The 19,191-nt window shown below is 36.4% G+C and overlaps 1 protein-coding gene and 1 pseudogene across 7 annotated transcripts in view; one reads left to right on the top strand and one right to left on the bottom strand.

The window, feature by feature from the left end:
- Positions 1–19,191, bottom strand: part of FMN2 (formin 2) — a 361,252-nt gene that overhangs the window by 130,261 nt on the left and 211,800 nt on the right. The window lies entirely within an intron of this gene.
- LOC306641660 (large ribosomal subunit protein eL29-like) lies at positions 17,626–18,881 on the top strand (annotated as a pseudogene). The gene has a single exon. The product of its transcript is annotated as a large ribosomal subunit protein eL29-like (transcript).

Raw genomic sequence — 19,191 nt, 5'->3', positions numbered from 1 at the left:
AAGCCAATCCCAAAAAGCCAAAGGCCAAATATTCTTTCTGATATGGGAATGATAATTTATAATAAGGGAATAGGGTTAGGGAATAATAGAAGTACTTTGGATTAGACAAAGGGGAATGAAGGGAAGGGAGAGAGAATGAGAATAGGAAAGATAGTAGAATGAATTGGACATTACTTTCCTATGTTCATATATAAATACACAACCAATGTAAATCCACATCATATACAACCAGAAGAATGGGAAGTTGTACTCCATGTATGTATAATATGTCAAAATATATTCTGCTGTCATGTACAACTAAAAAGAACAAATTTTTTTAAAGTTAAAAGTATATATGTATATAGATACATATATATATATACACACATACATATATATCAACTAAAAAATAAATTTGAACCTAATTTTTAAAAAATAAATAAATACATGCATTAAAAAGGTGGGGGCTGTGGATGTACCTCAGTGGCTAAGCACCCCTGGGTTCAATCCCCAATACCTCACCCCACAAAAAAATTACACAAAAATATTCCCTCTATTTGTAGACATTGGGCCTGGGTCTATCTCCGGGGTCAATTCCAAATCTCTTTCAAATACAAGAGAACTAACGTTTTCTTCCTTTGCCTTCTGTGCTAAGTACCCAGATTCCTTAGGGTTTATATGGAATGAACGTGGGTCCCATCACAGTCATGGTTACTCTCTCTGTTTCTGATGATTCACAAGGGAGGCGCACACAAGACTGTGCCCTTCACCCAAGTGTGAGCCAGACCGCTCATGGTGGAGTCTAACTCTCAACACTACAGTTCCAGAAAGGCTGTTTAATTAGCATCGTCTAAAATTAAAGAGATTCTTAAAATGGACTCTATTTCCTTTGAGTTATCAGTAGACTAAGAGCTCCAAGTTATTTTTTATATTTTTAGGCTTTATTCCACTTCTTCCATTTTGCATCGACATTGATTATTCAGGACTGAAGCATATTAACACATTTATTTGTTATTTTGTGATAGCCATTAAACTTTTCTAAGATTTCTACGCCTTAACATAATAATGACATTCTCGGGTCAACCTGAGAAAAATTCATAAACAAGAAGAGATAATTTTTCTGTGTTGAAGAATATATAGGCTCTAGATAGATGGAGAACTAAGTTCATTAATGTACTGCTAAATTTTCTCTGCTTCCTATTGAAAGCACAGGAATCTGCCCTATAACACACCATCACTCTCAATCTTTTGCTTGGAATATGCTTTACTCACAGTTGTTTAGCACACTTGGTTTGGCTTAGATATCACCTTCTCTGGAAAGTCTACCCTGAATATCTTAACGCCACTGTAACTTCTACTTTCTTTCTGAGATGATAGCACAGAACCTTTTATGTGCTTGTTCCATGCTGCACATACCACAATGTCCTTATGGTGATATACAGACATGTCTACTTTTTTATTGATGAGAATTTAAGCTTTTGGAGGAATAGGATCATATCTTATGTATCATTGTGTCCTAGTAAGTAGTATAGATCATGGTGTATAATTAAAAGTCATTAATTTTTTAAACAATAAGATATTAAGTCAGTAATTGCATAAGAAAAAAAAAAAAAAAAAAAAAAAACAGGAGAAAGAGGCTTCCAGAGTTAGAGAGAAAGAGAGAAAGTAGAAGGACAATAGAAACAGGATAATACAAGAAACATCGAGGACATGATATGCAGATAATGCCAATTGCTTATCATCATCTTACAGAGTAAAGAGTCTTTCAGAGGTCAAATAAATTCCAAAATAGATAGCTGTGCATAAAACAGAATCAATCCTTTGATGCCAGTACACAGATAAGTAAATAAAGAAGAAAGCTAAGCCCAGTCAAGGTCCATCCATATGAACCCACTCATCTATACATTCATTCAACAATTCTCTCTATATGAAGGGATGCTAGTGATCTACTTGGAGTTTTGTTAATGATAATGAGAGCCATTTCTAAATAGGTTCATTCTTCTGGCTATATACTTATACATCAATTAATAACATAAAAATAATTCCAGGTTCCCTACCCAAGTCTTGTTCACTTCCATTCAGGGAAATTCCTTCCAAGATGAAATCAGTTCAGTCTCTATCACTACAAGGGTTATTTTTAGCTATTCCTTTCTTTAACTGAACACACTTTCTTCCCATTTTCATCCTGATCATCTCTAGAACTGTACCAGAGTATCCACTTTCTTAAAATTTACTGCATTTGCCTACAAATAAATGAAGCAGACCCTAGTTGCTGCTAACCTGGATTCTTTCACCAGCTACCAAAGAATCATCACACTAAAACCATGTACCTCCTTCACCTAATCACTAACCAGTACAGACCCAGATTCCTCGCTCATCACGAATTCCCCCAAATATTCTGACCTCCACTGCTCTGGACCCAGAGACCTCCTGCATCTGAATTCAACTAACCTATCTCCTAGGAAAAAAATTATTACCTCAACAGAGAGGAAGAGATTTGGATGGGGTATGTTGACATGGACTCAATTTTGCTGTCTGATACTATCAATTGTGCTAAGCAAATTTTTCTCAACTGGTGTTCAAGAGAACAAACACAATTCCTGATATTCATTAGGAAACTCTGTTATATCCATTTGAAAACACATGATGCCAAATATTCTTAGAAGTTATGTTGTTGAAGAGATTATTTAATTTTGCTTAACAGTTTTCCTCAAATCTAATCAATCACAAAATATGTGTATGAAAGACAAGAAGAGGGGGAAGGAGGGAGGGAGAAAGGAGGGAGGGAGGGTGGTAATACCCCCAAGAAATCAGTGTTCTAAGGGATACGAAGTGGAAATATTGAGCCAGTGAAACTTTTAACAGTTCCTTTATTCAGTTTCTTTCTAATTTCACAAGGTAGCCATGCTAGATTTTTGCCACTTTCCTCAAATACCATCATCTCTTTTATATTTACTAAGAGATCTTGCTATGTGTAGTATTGTTCCTTTTGATTATGTTACATCCCCTTCATGTGGATTTCCTCCCAGTCCTTTGCTGGCCCGTCTCTGAGTCTCTGCTGCCAGGTCTTCGTTCCCTGTACCTGAGTCCTATAGAGCTTGTGTCTTTAGCTTGTGTTTCCTTCCCAATCCTGTTTCCCCTCCATTTCCAGACAAGCAACTACTTTCTCAGCATTTTCTCCCTGGATATCTCAGAAGCACTCGGGGATAAAATAAATCTAAAAACAAACTCATGTTTCCTTCCCCACAAACCTGATATACTGGAAAACTAGGCACCCATCTAGACATCTCTGTACTTCACTTTTACATCTAATGAGTTGAATTTTAGGTCACTTCCACTGTGGTCATCCTTGCCCAAAATACCACTGTCTGTATTCAGCTACTTCAGTATCATGTCTAGTCTTCCTATAATTTCGCTAGCTGTTTCTCATAGCACCAATGTGATTTTTTTTTTTTTAAGATTCAAATCAGAACATGTACACACAACTTAAAATTCCTTAATGGTTAGTCATTATTCTAGAATAATACCACAGACTTTAACATACCACAGACTATAACATTCCCTTTACTTCCTACACTGCTTCCATGCCATGCTCCCCCTTGGCGAGTATATTCCATTCTCAATGGTTTCCCACTGTTTCTCAAATAGAGCAGGTTCCTCTTTTATAAATGCTGTTCCCTGAGCTAAAATATCTCCTACACCTGTAATCTTCCACACCTACCATTCCTTGTTTCAGCTTTAATCTCCCTCCTTTGGAGAGGCCTTCTCTGCCTTGACCACCCCAAGCTGAATCCTCCTAACATATCCTCATTGCAGAAATGAAATGTACCTTTCCCTCATAGTACATATCCCAACTGTAAATAAATAAGGCCTGATGCATTGGAAAGAAAGCTCCCTCAACACAAGGATAATGTCTATTTTTGTTCATAATTGTATCCGCAGCACAGAGCATATGCCTGAAATAAAACATGCATTTAATACAGATCTAATAGAATAATGAATGAATGGAGTTTATTACATATAAACACCCTCAAACTTTCATACTTCCCCCTAACATTTTGCTCTTCTTTCAGTTTCATCATTCCTTCTGTCACTCTGCAACAGAAATAATTAGCAAGAGTTGAATTGGGTTCAGTTCCAGTGATGTTTGGTTTTGGAGTAGTAGAGATAAACATAATATTCAGTAATGCAAATGATAATAATCAGAAATCTTGTATGTATATCCAATGGATTTCAGGGACCTGAAAGTCTTGAAAATTTAACCATCTGTTGGTAAATAAATGAGAAAACCCAAAATTCAGAGCCATTTTAAATACACACGAGATACTATCTGGAATCACTCAACTTCAGTGAAGGAAAACATGATAGAAGTTCTACATCCTTATTAACAGAGCTATTTATTCCTTTAATGTATTGCCCAGTTAAATTTCAATTTTTGTAATCATGGGTAATAACAAGGGAAGGTTGACGACCCTATCAAGCATAAAATGTCAAAACCATCAAATTTCAACTCGGGACTTAATTTTAGTAGCAACAAAAGTTCTTAGCAGATATTTACAACAAGAATAACACCTATTACTATTTTTTAAAAAAATCTCTTTTATATGACTGTACACAGGCCAAACCTTAAAGTCTTCTACATACACTATAATGTTTCTAGTCTTAAGTATATTCCTGTAATGTCATCAGAATAAAAGAATTTAAGGATGGTCTAGTGAACATGTATTGCATCAGTTGGCAAAACATGTATTGCTTGCTAACCAACTGCACCATTTCCTTAAGCCTTGCCTGTCATCATGAAAAATTAGTGGGAAATGTTTAGGGTATGTTTTCCATAAAGAGCTAAATAGTTATTAAAGAATGGATGTGCAAGAAACACTTTTTGTACTCTACTGAGCTAAAAGGTTTGTTAACATTCTCAAAGAGAAAAAGAAGAGGCAGATTACAGAACAGAATATATATAAAAACAATAGTAGTAGAGACAGAGAACTTATAAACAATTCAACACCACACAGGAGGATGTGCAATTCATGTTCTTCTGAGGGGAGATCTCCTGACAGACCCAAATAAGCTTAATAAAAGGAAAAGCAAATAAACATTACCATTATTGAACAAAGTTTACAATCAACACTAAGATACAAGAAAAATACTAGCAGGAATCGAAGCTAGGATTCAGTCAACACAAAAGTACTCCAGAAGTAATTTTTATTAATTAATGATTTATTCTTCCTATGCTTTTCTAAAGAATTTGATGACAATGATAGCAGCTGCTTTCTTCTCCTCTCCTCTCTCTTTTTAAGTAATACAAACCTTGAGAATCTCTTTATTTCAGGTCAGTACATAGTGAAGACAGGTCTGTGCCTTATAATGGGTCAGTAAGTAGACCAACATTTCTCAGGAGACTGTGACTATGACATGGGCAGAATACAGCTATCCTCTAACTTTTCCACTCAAACATATGTGGCTTCCTAACTATAGACACATGCCACATTTCTCACCACTCAAAACATCACAGCCTTTTTGATCTACCTTTCTTTATTAGAGGCTCAGGCTTGAAGTGTCTGATAACGAATTTTGTGTTATTTTTTCAGAGATTTTTAGCACTGAATTCTGATACATTTATTAAAATTGTATGTACATTTGAGCTGCCTAACAAATTCATATGCTCCTGGTAGCAGGGGGCTGTTAGGGTTTGAATATGAGGTATCCCCAAAACCTTCTAGGTAAATGCAAAAATGTTTGGAGATAAAATGACTGGATTATGAGACATGTAACCTAATCGATTCATTAGGAAGAATTTGAATGGACTGCCTGGGTGGTACCTATAGACTGTTGGGGTATAGCTAGAGGAGGTAAGTCACTGGTGTTGTGTCCTTAGAGAATTCATCTTTTCTTTCCCCCACTTGTCCCTCAATCTCTGCTTCCTGGCTGCCATGAATGGAGCAGCACTTCTCCATGAGGTCCATCTATCCTCCCTGATGTCCGTCTATGTATTTAGACTGAGACCTCTAAAACCACAGGCCCCAAATAAACTTCCCTTCTTCTAAGTTGTTCTTGTCAGTTATTTTGATCCCAGAGAAGAAAAGTTGACTAAAACTGGGGTAGTAGGTACCCAAAGCATTTCTTAGCAGTGTACTATGTACACAAATATAAGTTGAAAAATAAAATATGTACACTCTATGTATAAAGAAATTTTGAGGTTATGGATATATATTACTTTATATACATTATCTTCAATGTGTAACTATTCTGTAATATATTTTAATATTCATGCCAATATACACAGATATTCCTAAAGAATAAAACTACTGGATGTAGCTAAGAAAAACTGTACTTCAACTTTATCAAGGGTTTACTGTTTTAGTCAGCTTCTTCACTGCTGTAACCAAAATACCTGATAAGAACAATTAGAGGAGGAAAAGTTTATTTGGTTCATGGTTTCAGAGGTCTCAGTTCATTGCTCTGGGCCGAGGTGAGGCAGAACAACATGGTAGAAAGGTGGGAAGGAGAAAAGCAGCTTAGGACATGACAACCAGGAAGCAGAGGATGCTCTGCTAACCAAGGACAAAATATAAGTCCCAAAGTCAAAACCCCCAGTGACCTACCTCCTTTAGCCACTCCCTACCTGCCTATAGTTATTGCCCAGTGAATCCATAACAGTGGATTAATACACTGATTGGGTAAAAGCTCTCATAACCCAATCATTTCACCTCTAAACTTTCTTGTATTATCTTACACATGAGTTTTCAGGGGATTCCTTGTATCTAAACCATAACATTTCACCTCTGGCCCTCCAAAACTCATGCTTATCTTACAGTGCAAAATATATTTAGTCAATTTTCAAGAGTCCCCGTAGTACTAAAGTTCCAGCATCACCCAAAAGTCCAAGTACAAAGTTTCCTCTGAGCCTCAAGGCAAAATCTCAGTATGAGCCTCTATAAAAATCGTAAGTTACCTACATCCAGTACAAAATGGCACAGAGTAAACAATCCCAGGAATAGAGGCATGAAAAGAAGGAATTGGACCAAATGAAAATCAAACCCTGCTGGGCAAACAAGTCCTATAGTTCCACATCCAGCATCTGCAGCACTTGGCATTGTCATGTTCTTTCAAAGGGGCTTGTGTACTTCCATCCCTATGTCCTTGCTGGTTGTAGCAAGGTCTCTGTTGGCTTGTTTCTGCTTGATTCCTACCTCTTTCCGTGGCAGGTGTCTCACATCACTGGCATCTCTTAATCTTGGGGGTCTCCACTGCAGTTTGTTCTCCCTTCTCACATCTTCATGCATTTCCATTTTAGGGGCTATCCACAGGGATTCTGACTCTGTTACACTCTGCTTGGCCTCCTAGGCCTTCCTTTGCAATCTGGATGGAAGCTTCTCTGATTCCCTAACTCCAGCATCCTGCATTGATACAACCATTATCACGTGGTTGACAACAAGGTCTGTCATCATCTCAAGAAGGAGCCAAGCCTCCTGTGACTATCAGAGGTCTCAGAGTACTTGGGCAGATGATCATGGTAAAGGAACTTCCATGGCCCACCTGTGCTCCCATGGTCTTCTCTCAAAGAAATTTCAACTTTTATACCCTTGAGCCTGAGATGGGTGTGGTCTTGTATATTCAGGAAATGCTGTTATGGTTTGTATATGGGGTATCCCCCAAAAGCTCATGCATGAGACAATGCAAGAAAGTTTAGTGATAAAATCACTGGGTTGTTTAGTGATAAAATCACTCAGAGCAATGGAGCTGGCCATCCATAGACTAAGATCTCTGAAACCATAAGGGTCAAATAAACATCTCCTCCTCTAAAATTGTTCTTGTCAGGTCTTTGGTCACAGTTGCAAAAAAAAAAACAAAACAACAACAACAACAAAAAAAAACTGACTAAAACATATGCACTCCAGTCTATCATTTCTGAGTATTTAGTTTTCTTTAGTGTCTATAATCTCTTTAACAATCACAATTTCTTAGCCCTAGTTTTACCTGCACTCTTCTAGCAGAACTGCAGAACTGCAAGTTTTTCAAATCTCATTGCTATGCTTTCTGCTCCTGATTATCACACTAAACTGGACTAAAAGCTATCAGCAATATCTTTACCACCATCTGAATGTGGTGCCACTTTGAAATTTCCTCTGTCAGATTAATTAGTTCATCACCTCTAAATTCAGCCTCACAGAAGTCTCAGAATAGGGGAAAATGTAGACAACTTCTTTGCCAGAATGTAACATGAATGGCCTCTAGTGCAATTTCTAACACAATCCTCCTCCTCTGAAACCTCATGAGCCCAACCATTACTGTCCACAGTGCTATCAGAATTCTGCTCCTTTGAGCTCCCATCAGAATGCCATTAAGTTCTGTTTACAACATTCTGAAGCTTTTCCAGCCTGCATCTCCAAATTTTTCAAAATTCCTCTCTACATAAACCCGCTCCAAATGCTTCTGAACCACAGGTTAATTACAGCAAAAACCCCACTTCTGGGAACAATTTCTGTTTCAGTCAGCATTTTTGCTGCTGTGACCAAAAGACCTTACAAGAACTATTAGAAGAGGAAAAGTTTATTTGGCTCACAGTTTCAGAGGTCTCAGTCCATAGATGGTCAACTCCAGTCCAGAGATAAGATAGAACATTAAGATGAAAAGGTATGAAGGAGGAGAGCAGCCTAGGACATGTAAATCAGGAAGCAAGGAGAGTTTCACCCACCAGGGACAAAATATAAACTCCAAAGGCATGCCCCAGTGACCTACCTCCTCTAGTTACACTCAAACTTCCTACAGTGCCTACCCAGTTAATCCACATCAGGTGAATACACTGATTACATAAAAGCTCTTGTAACCCAATCATTTCACTTCTAAACTTTATGTATTATCTTACATATGAGCTTTTGGGGGACATGTCTTATCTAAACTGTAACATTCACCATTTCTGGAAAATGATAAAGCCATTTTTAGTTTCTATAGTCAAGGCAATCATGAATACAGGGGAAAATACCTATTTTACTTCATTATGTCTTATGGTTCAAACATACCCAAGCATTTACATAACTGAATGTATCACATAACATTATAAATTACATTGTTATTTCTACTTTATGTTATGTACAGACATCAGATGATTTAAGTTATATATGTAGATAGAATGTATTACCTATCAATTTCCTTTCAGGATCATTAAGGAGACATTATAAATATTTATTAGTAAAAGAAAGCACTGAATGAGTGAAATATAGAACTGAGGGCCTGGTATAACAGATACACATCCAAGATGACTCATGTTTCTGTATCAGCTCATTAGTAAAGACCTGCGGAAGGAAAAGAAAGGGGTAACCTAAAGAGCAAATGGAACAATGTGGAGTGACATAGCAAGTTTCAAGCAATTAATTTCTGAAGTGGGTCCAGTAATTTAAAACACGATGAGTGCATGGGTAGGAAGAGGGAAAAGGTCAAAACCAGGAAGAAGTGTTGTAGATTTCCAAAAATAATCCCTCTTTAAAACTCCTTCATTGATTGATAAGGAAGACACTAATTTTGATGTGCAAATAGGTTAAATGCTGAGAAAAAGTATATGGGACATCAATTCCACTGCATCTTTCTTGGGGTAACAGACTCTATAAAATACAGTTATAGACTCCTCTTTCTATCACAATGATAATAAAATAATTGTCTTTATTTTAAGTGTAAAAGCATAAACTGGCTTTTGAATTTGTGGAACATCTGATCACAGAGTTACTTTTTTCTAAGAAGCCATACCATCATTAAAATTATAATAAAAAACCTAATAATTTAAATAAAATTCTACTTAAGTGAACTTGTTCAGGTTTGTGTTCTAAATATAACTGTGTGTGGTAAATATTTTTGTAGTGCTTACTATGTGTCAAAGAGAGAATACTGAGGGGCAAAATTATCTCATGATAATTTTCACGGGATTGGAGAAGATGAGGGTAAAGATAATCAAATGACTATGTGTGAATGTCCAGGCTGACAAGTGCCCTGAGGAAAGGGTGTTTGTTGCAATGAGACACTGTAATAAGAGAGTTGACAAAAGGAAAAATTTCTAAGGATATTAAGAATGAGAACTGATGGATGCATAGACACTTACTAGGAGGACAGAAGAAGTACAAATCTGTAGAAAAGAACAACTTTTGTCAATGTTAGTCTTGTGGTAGAATCTGGATGGTTTTGAGAAACTGCAAGGGGCCAGGTGGCTAGTAGGCAGAAATTTGCAGGATGATAAAGTAGGCAGACCATGCAAAATTTAAAACAAAACCACAAAAGAGAAGTGCTCAGAACACCTACCTGCAAAGAGCAAATAGGTATAAACTCTACAAACCAGTAGTGAACATTACAATGTTCAAAGCAAAGGTTATAGTCAATCTTTGGATTTAAACTGATTGAATAAATTAGTCAGACATGGTGGTACACATCTGTAATCCCAGCGTCTCAGGAGGCTGAGGCAGGAAGATTATAAATTTGAGGTCAGCCTCAGTACCTTAGTAAGGCTTTAAGCAACTTAGTGAGACCCTGTCTCAAAATTAAAAATGAATAGATAAATAAATAAAAGTTGGGGGTGTGTGTTAGTGGTAAAGTGCCCTGGTTTCCATCTCAGTACCTCCTCCACCCCCAAAAAACTAAACTGATTAAACTCAAACATCATATTAAAACAAGAAAAAAATGTATAGGAATGATCTCATGTCATTTGTTTCCACATATTTCCATCACAGCAGTGGTGGAAATCATTTTAACTCTCATTTTCCAGGAATTCAGGTGATCTAATTGGTTTATCCAAAATAAGCAGAGATATGAAAATAGCAGTCAATAATTTTATGATTTGGCAGGCAATATCACATCCTAGATGAACAAGAAAGAAATGTAATCCCTGGTTTTCATTAGGTTTATGGAGTCAAAGTGATTCGAGATCTAAAACTCTTCGTTTTTAATTCTGAAAATCACCTTAAGCACGTTTATAGTTCAAAATGAGCATACTTGCAGAGATTCCATGAACGAACTCAATAAAACAATGAAATATGAGAGCATGGTTTAAAACAGCTACGTGAAGAAAGTCAATACTCCTCTCACTTTTGTTTGAAGAAACTGATGATTAAATGTTGCTTAAAACATGAATCAATTAAATTCCTCTAGGAAGTTATGGGAACACAGATGGTTAATCCAATTCAGTTTCATTAATATAATACGGTATACATGTATGAGTATGCTATATCATGTGACACACACTATATCCTTCTTCCAGATTAAACTTTATGGTATGTCAACTACTAACCTAAGTAAAGATTACTAAGACTATAAAGCATGCCTGTGAAATCCAATCCTGAGAAGTGTAAATTTAGACTTCTAATTCTTTCTATCCTACCTGTTTTTTTTTTTTTTTTCCCCCTTCCTTCATATTGGATTAGAACTGTTTAATTACAAAGGGGTGTGGAATTTTTCCCCTTTCTATCTTTATTTATTTATTTTTTCTGTCACTGAACTTCTAATAGGATTCATTTCTAAGATTTGGTTTTAGAACTTGTGATGTTTTGCTTGTTCGCTGAGTATGCAATAAAAATTGAACCACTTTCGGACAAACAATTCAACTGACACTTATACATAGATATTTTTACAGACACATTTTTGACATGTTAATTTACCTCGGTTAAGAAGAAAATAGGAATGTACCTGAACTACTTCCTATTCCCCACCCCACAGTCTACCCTTTTCTACTTACCACATAAATTCACCATGCCATATAAGGAATTTAAGAATTGGAAGCTGCATATTTAATCAACTGTAAATATTATATACTGCTTATGTAAAGATTTAACTCTATGAACTTGATGATAGTAAATAACCCTAAATAAACTATAAAAATTTTTGTTTTTAAAAACTCTCTAGGATGTACTGTATTTAGTAACTATGTGGTTTCGCTAGGTTTTAATTCCTCAGTAAACAGGAATTGGGCCCTCACGATTGTGGTTTTTGAAATTAGGGTGTGTTTAGATTTGGAAACTGCCCAAACTTCATTCACATCTAGAAGGGACAGCTCACTGCCAAACATATGCAATCAGGAGAGAAAAAAAGATTACATTCTAAATAAGGTTTGTATAACAAATACTTCCATCTGTTTCACAGAGATCAAATAGAACTACTTTAAAACAGTTCAATGATATTTAAGCATCTGGCAAAAAGAAAGAGTGTATTTATGGGAAAGGATTCAGGTTAGCAGTATTTTTGCCCTCAAGGATAAGTAGTGGAATGCTAAATAAGTTTTTTGCACATATATTTAATAAGAAAAATTGAATTTAACATTAGTTTATTTTTTTCTAGATAAAATTTACAAAGTCCCTCAAATGCCATTATTAAACTATTAAGGCAAAATTAAGACTCTATTCAGATACCTTTCCCACACTGTTTCAGAACTGATATTAATAACTACAGTTTTACCAACACAATAAATTTTGAAAGAATTCCAAGAAGGATCCAAGCCAAGTCTAAGCACATGCACGACACTTTCTGTTTCTGGAGAAACCTTCTTAAGAACAAGACTCAAGCCACGTGAAGTCACAAATTAAGTGTAACTTACATGCCAGATAAGACCATACCTCCCCAAACCTCAACCCTCCTTACCATCTGTACTAGTTACTGCCTCTTACCTCCCGATTTACTTTCTGGAACCCACTCTGAGATAATGGATTGGGTGGGCTCAGAATTATTCCTTTACAGTGAACATGATAATAATCTTTGCCTGTAGGAGGTTCCAGAGGAACCACAGGAAGAAGTGGGCTCCTCGTCCCATTCTGGTGTGCTGTGGTTTGGCTTTTCTCCTCCTGACGTACTGCTGATCAGCAGTATTGGTGTATAAGGACTCCCGAGGGTGCTCTACCCTAGCACATTCAAGAGAGCAGAGCAGTCCCCTAGCAACTTTGCAATCCTTGCCTAGGTTCAGTGATCCCTTCACTCTCTAGGCAGACACCATGCCCTGTGTACCTGCACTAGCCATGGCTCACCAGTGCCCTGATGTTTCCTTCCTGGGCCCTTCAACACTGGAATGGAAACTCCAGGCTTCATGTACACTGTAGTATCTGTCCCCTATGTGCCACTCTACTAGCTGTAGCTTACCTGCCCCTGAGAAAATAGTTTCTAGCTCACCCAGGAGCTATTGACCAGCTGTGGCCCAGGAAAACCATTGGGGTATGACCATACCTTCCCCAGTGAGATCTGCACACCAGCTAACAGAGGACACCCTTCCTTGGGCATGCTCATTCAGCCCTAGGGCACCATCAGAGATGCCTTTATATCCTGTGCTCTCCCATAATTATTCGCTATGATGAGCTTCCTGTTGGCATTACTGCCTGGGTTCTGTCCCCTGATTGAACCCACAATGTTAAGACTATATAGTACTCGGAAGCCTCCTGCTCTACTTTCTGTCTGGAGACTATATTTGCAATCTAATTAAGTGGGTGAACAGACATGACCACAACAGAATTCTTATTTCTCCCTCCCTCAACTCATCCTTCCCATGGCCTGGCTGAAAATCTTGGGATTCCTCTTCATTCCCCCTCCCCTTTCTCTCTTTACCCTCTTCTAAATATCTAACCTATCACCAAATTTCTTTGGCTTTTTCTTCAGAATGTTTCCAGAATCTGATCACTTCTTACCAGTTCCATTGTTTCCTCTGAGATTCAAGTCACTATCATCTCTTTAACTCCTAAAGGTTTCCACATGCACCTGGCCTTCCCATAATCTCTTTTTCTGTATCAGAACATTCCTTCTAAAACATAAATTCTGTACTCAAAACCCTATACTAACTTTCCATTTTACTCAAAGTAAAATTAAAATCTTACAAAGACCTACAAGGTTTTAGAAGAGCTGAACTCCCCAGTACACCTCTAATTATCTCCTATATTCCCCTGCCTAGGACCACAGCAGTCACTTGAGCCTTCCTGCTATTCCCTGAATACACCAGGCTCTCCTGCTCTTCACACAGAGCATTGTATCCTAGATTTCCACCTGACTTCTCTTCCTCATCTCCTGCAATTCCTAGTTCAAATGTTAGCTTTAAAAAATAGTAATATTTAAAATTGTACCTCCACCCAGGGAATCTCCATTCCCCTCATGTTGATTTTTTTCTCTATAGCATAAAACATTTTAAAAACTAGAAATATATCTATTTTAGAAAACTTGTCCTAAATTTTAGGACTTGAAAATCATTACAATTATGCTGGATCATTTCCAAATATTACAATAATTACCCTTGACTAGTAAGATGACATTTTCATGTAACAGTACTGCTTATAAGAAGTACAAAGAAAGAAATACACACATTTAGTTATTTGGTAATAAGTAAAATTAAACTGTGTAATAGATACATTCCATGGCATCATATAATAGACACATTTATGAATTTATTTCAATTGAACAACAGTAGCATCTTGCAAACTATATAATATTGTTCTACCTGGATTAATAATTTAATTGAAGGAAATGTTTAGCTAAATTTACATTTCACTAAAAGACTACATTCAATTATACACATAAATATTACAGATCTAAGCAATTTCATTTCCAGTTTTAATAGTTTCCCCAATTTATTTGATTATATAACATGATTTTTCACTACAGATGACAAAAATAATAATGATTCACTGAATCCAGTTTAGAAAACACAGTACTAGGGAACACATGCTTTCAAATATGATCAAATTATTTTTTCAACAAAATCTAGACTGTACATATTAGAAAGAATACTAAACTTATATAAGTATTTTATTCAGAATAATTAAATACAGTTAGATAAACAGAATATTTTGTTGCCCTAGATTCAATATAAAATCATTCAATGCACCAAAAGAACAGAAAAAATGTGGCCAACTCTCAAAGGAAAATACAATCAGCAGGTACCACAACCCTAAGATGACAAATATGTTTAATCAGCCAAATGATTTAAAGCAATTATTTCAACTATGCATGATGATGGAAAGGAAAATTAATCAAAATGTACTTTTATGTTTAATTTTTAATTTAAAAATGTGAAGTTTTCAGGAGAGAATTTGGGATGATGGCAAAATTGGAAGTACTAGAAATTTGTTTCCCCAACTAGATAACAATAGCAGTAGCAGAATCAGTTTGTTGTAACTATTTGGGGACTCTGTCTATGTAAGACTTATAACTTTCAGGAAATGCCTGTACTTTGAATTGCAGTTAATTTGAGTCAATTTCAGTTCTTAGCATATAAGCAGCGTCCCAACCCCACACCCCAGCCCTGTGAAAGACAGTTATATACTTGTTCCTGGAGTACCCTACACACAGCTTGCAGGAACCAAAGTATGCATAAAAGCACCAAATATCAGGGATCTGGACTCTAAGCTCTAGTTATTGCTTATGATCACACAGGTGCAAAGAAGCAGAAAGCTACTATTGTTTCACCTACCCTGGACTGTTGCAAGGTCACTGTCTGACTGAAGTGACTGTCAAGAGCCAGAGTTCTTTTTTACATCATTCTGTTTTCTCCTTTCTTCCTTTTGGCATTCAGACATTAGAGACTAGGACATATAAAAGCAACTGCATATATGGGAAAAAATTAGAAAGTAATGCATTCCAGGTAGAAAGGTGCAGAGTTAGAAAACAACCATACATTCATACCACAGGTTGATTCTTGGCACACAGACAACCTGTATCAACCAAAAGAACCAAAATAGGAAAAAACACAACAAACACTAGGGAAGGAAGAGGAACTAATTTCCAGAATCAGATTCAAATGTCCAGTTTTAGATTCAAATGTCAAGTTTTCAACAACAAATCACAGGTTATATGAAGAAACAAAAACCTATGGGCCATTGAAAGGGAAAAAATAAGTCAATAGAAATTGCCTCTGAAAGGCACAATGATAAATCTACTAGTCAAAGATCTTACTACAACCACCTGAAACATGCTCAAGAAACTAAAGAAACGTGGAGAAAATTAAGAAAATGATGTCTCTATAAAGAGATAGAAAACTTACAAGGAAATAAAAAAAAAACTGGAGCTAAAATTATAACAACGTAACAGAAAAACTCAGTAGAAAGATTCAAAGGCATATCAGAGTAGGCAAAAGAAAGAATTCATGAACTTGAAATAGGACAATGGAAAGTAACATGTCTAAGGACCAGAGCGGGGCGGGGAAACATGAAAAGAGGCTAAGGAACCTGTGGGATACAAGCAAACCAAAACTTGGTTGTGGGAGACGTAGAAGAAAAAAGAGGCATTGAGAATAGTTGAAAAACAATGCCTGAAGACACTCCAGCTTTGATGAAAGATATGAATATAAACATGAACACCAATGAACACCAATATGAATCCTAAGATAACCACACCAACACACACTATAATCAAACTTTTAAAAGACAGAATCTTGACAGCTGCGGAGAGAAGCAGCAACTTGTCACAAACAAGGGATCCTCAATGAGATTATCAGCAGATTTCTCATCAGAAACTTGGGAAGTCGGAAAGCAGTGGGTTGATATTCTAAGTACTACAAAATAAACAGATGGTCAGTCAAGAATCCTATATCCAGCAAATGTGTCCTCAGAAGCAAGAGAATATCAGAACATACTAAAGCTGCAGTGCTTCATTACTGGAGACCTGCCCTGTAAGAAATGTTCAAGGGAACACAGTAAAGATTTGAGCACCTCAAGCACTTCAACTCCCAGAACCAGCCACTCTCAATTGATGAAGATAAAGCAAATTTTCTTTGTGACCATGAAACACTAAGGTCCCCAAAGATCATTTAAAGCAAGAAATTCCAGTCTTAGGACCCTTTCTGGGAATGGCAAGGGAAATATTGTTATCCCTGTACTTATTTTTCTAGTTTCTGCAAGTCATAGAAAGAATAACAAAAACAAATATCTCACCCCATATTGAAAATATTATTCTACATTGTTGTTGCATAATGGTAATACAATCCTGTTTTTATTTTCACTGTATATTTATATTCACATATAGCAAAGGGAAGAATAAAAAAGGGTTAGTAAGCCTGTTATGTAAAACAAATGATTCTAAACATTAATAGTTTAAAATTATCATAAATTCATAATTCTTCTGTTCTAGACTGATTTGTCTAATAGTTGCACTCAAATATCAGAGTCAGGATGGACCCATGTGTTGAATCTATTAATGTGTTTGGTGATTAGACAAATATTCTTGAAGGAGTTGCTCTAGAATGTAGGACTGTGCATAGACTTTCTGGGTTGCATGTTATATACACCCTCAATAATATTAGGTCATGCCAAACTACTTTTCATTGAGGTTGTACCAATTTATACTGATACAGATACTTAAAAATTACTATATTTTTTCACATGCTCATCAATACTCTCAAACTTTTTGATTAGAGATAGAAATGTAGCTTGGTGTCTTATTTTAATTTTTTTTACTATTGAAAATATATACTTTTTCATATGTTTATTAGACAAACAAGTATATTTTCCTTTGAATTGACTCCTTTATACCTTTGACCCATTTTCCTTTGAGGTTGTCTTTTGATAAATAAATGAATTTTTATAGATTCTGCTTCCTTTTTTTGAGGGTCCATGCATTACAAATGTCTTGATCGAGCTTCTGGATTATCTTTTAAATTTGTCTATGTACCTTCTTTTGGCTTGAACATCAATTATTCAATTTGCAATAAAAAAAACTATCCATGTTTAAAAAATATAAGAAATTTCAGAAAACAGAACTATCAAAAAATAACCAAGTAAAGATTAGAAAATGATATGTTAGAAATAAACATTTTTCACTGAATGAGCTGCATAGAAAAATAGAGATGACAAGAAAAGGTCAGTAAAAGTATAATGAACAGAAAGAAAAGAACCTGCAAATCAAATGATCAGGGACCTGTGGGAAAACATCAAAAGTTTAACAGAGTGTTTAACACAGTTTAACACAGGGGCAGAACAAGCAGACTGGAAGAATGGGCTAGAAAATAATATTTGAAGGTTGAAACGCTAAAAATTGAAAAAGTCCCAAATGTGAAAATATAATTATACAACATCAGGAAGCCCATAAGATCCAATACAGAAAAAACCCACTCATACCATAACGAGACTGATGAAAAACAGATAAAAAGAAAATCATGCTCTTCCATTCTCAACCGCTCTGGGAGCAGCGGCTTACAGTGCAGACATGGCCAAGTCCAAGAACCACACCAAGCACAACCAATCCTGAAAATGGCACAGAAATGGCATCAAGAAACCCCGATCACAGAGATATGAATCTCTTAAGGCGGTAGACCCCAAGTTCCTGAGAAATATGCGTTTTGCCAAGAAGCACAAGAAGAAGGGTCTAGAAAAGATGCAGGTAAACAATGCCAAGGCCATGAGTGCATGTGCTGAGGCTGTCAAGGCCCTGGTAAAGCCTAAGGAGGTTAAGTCCAAGATGCCAAAGGGTGCCAGCGGCAAGCTAGATCGCCTTGCCTTGTTTGTCCATCCCAAGCACGGGAAGCATACTGGTGCCCACATGACCAGGGAGCACAGGCTCCACCAGCCAAAGGCCAAAGCCCAAGCCAAGACCCAGGCTGCAACTCCAGCTCCAGTATCAGCATCGGCTCCTGCCCACAAGGGTGCCCAGGTCCCTGCAAAGGCTCCATAATAAAAAGCTCTGTGAACGTGAGGACAGAAGGACTGGTGTGACCCCTGAGCCCCTGTCTATGGGGACTGGTGTCCTCCTGTGCTATTTGTATAAATAAATCCAGAGGCAGGAAAAAAAAAAAAAAGAAAATCATAAAATCAGGCAGAATGTGGACAAAGACCCTTCACATACCAAGTAGCAATGATGGAAGACTTACAATCACAAACAAGGAGGCCATGGAGACATAGAATATCTTTGCAATGCTGAAATAAAATATTGTCAGCCCCAACCTCTATATCCAACAAACTTGTTCTTCATATATGAAGATGCAGTAAGCTATTCTAAGAAAAATAAGAAAACTATTGAAAAGATTTATTCAAACAATATTTCTCTTTAGGTTGAAGGAAAATCTAAAGAACAAAGAAAAAGTTTTAGAAATGGGGAAAATATAAGCAAATATAAAAGATTATATTTAAGTTGCTAAAATATGTTTGACTATTTAAAACCAAAATTATGGTGATATCTTATGAAATAAGTACATATAGATGTTACTCATATAACGGTGAAAATGAAATGTACCAGTGGAAACTATGCTTACCATGTGTGAGGCCCTGGATTTGA

Source organism: Sciurus vulgaris, assembly GCF_902686455.1.
Source record: "Sciurus vulgaris genome assembly, chromosome: 12".
In the NCBI taxonomy this organism is placed as follows: Eukaryota; Metazoa; Chordata; class Mammalia; order Rodentia; family Sciuridae; genus Sciurus; species Sciurus vulgaris.
The sequence above is the reverse complement of the archived record's forward strand: the minus strand, read 5'-3'. Positions and strand labels throughout refer to the sequence as shown.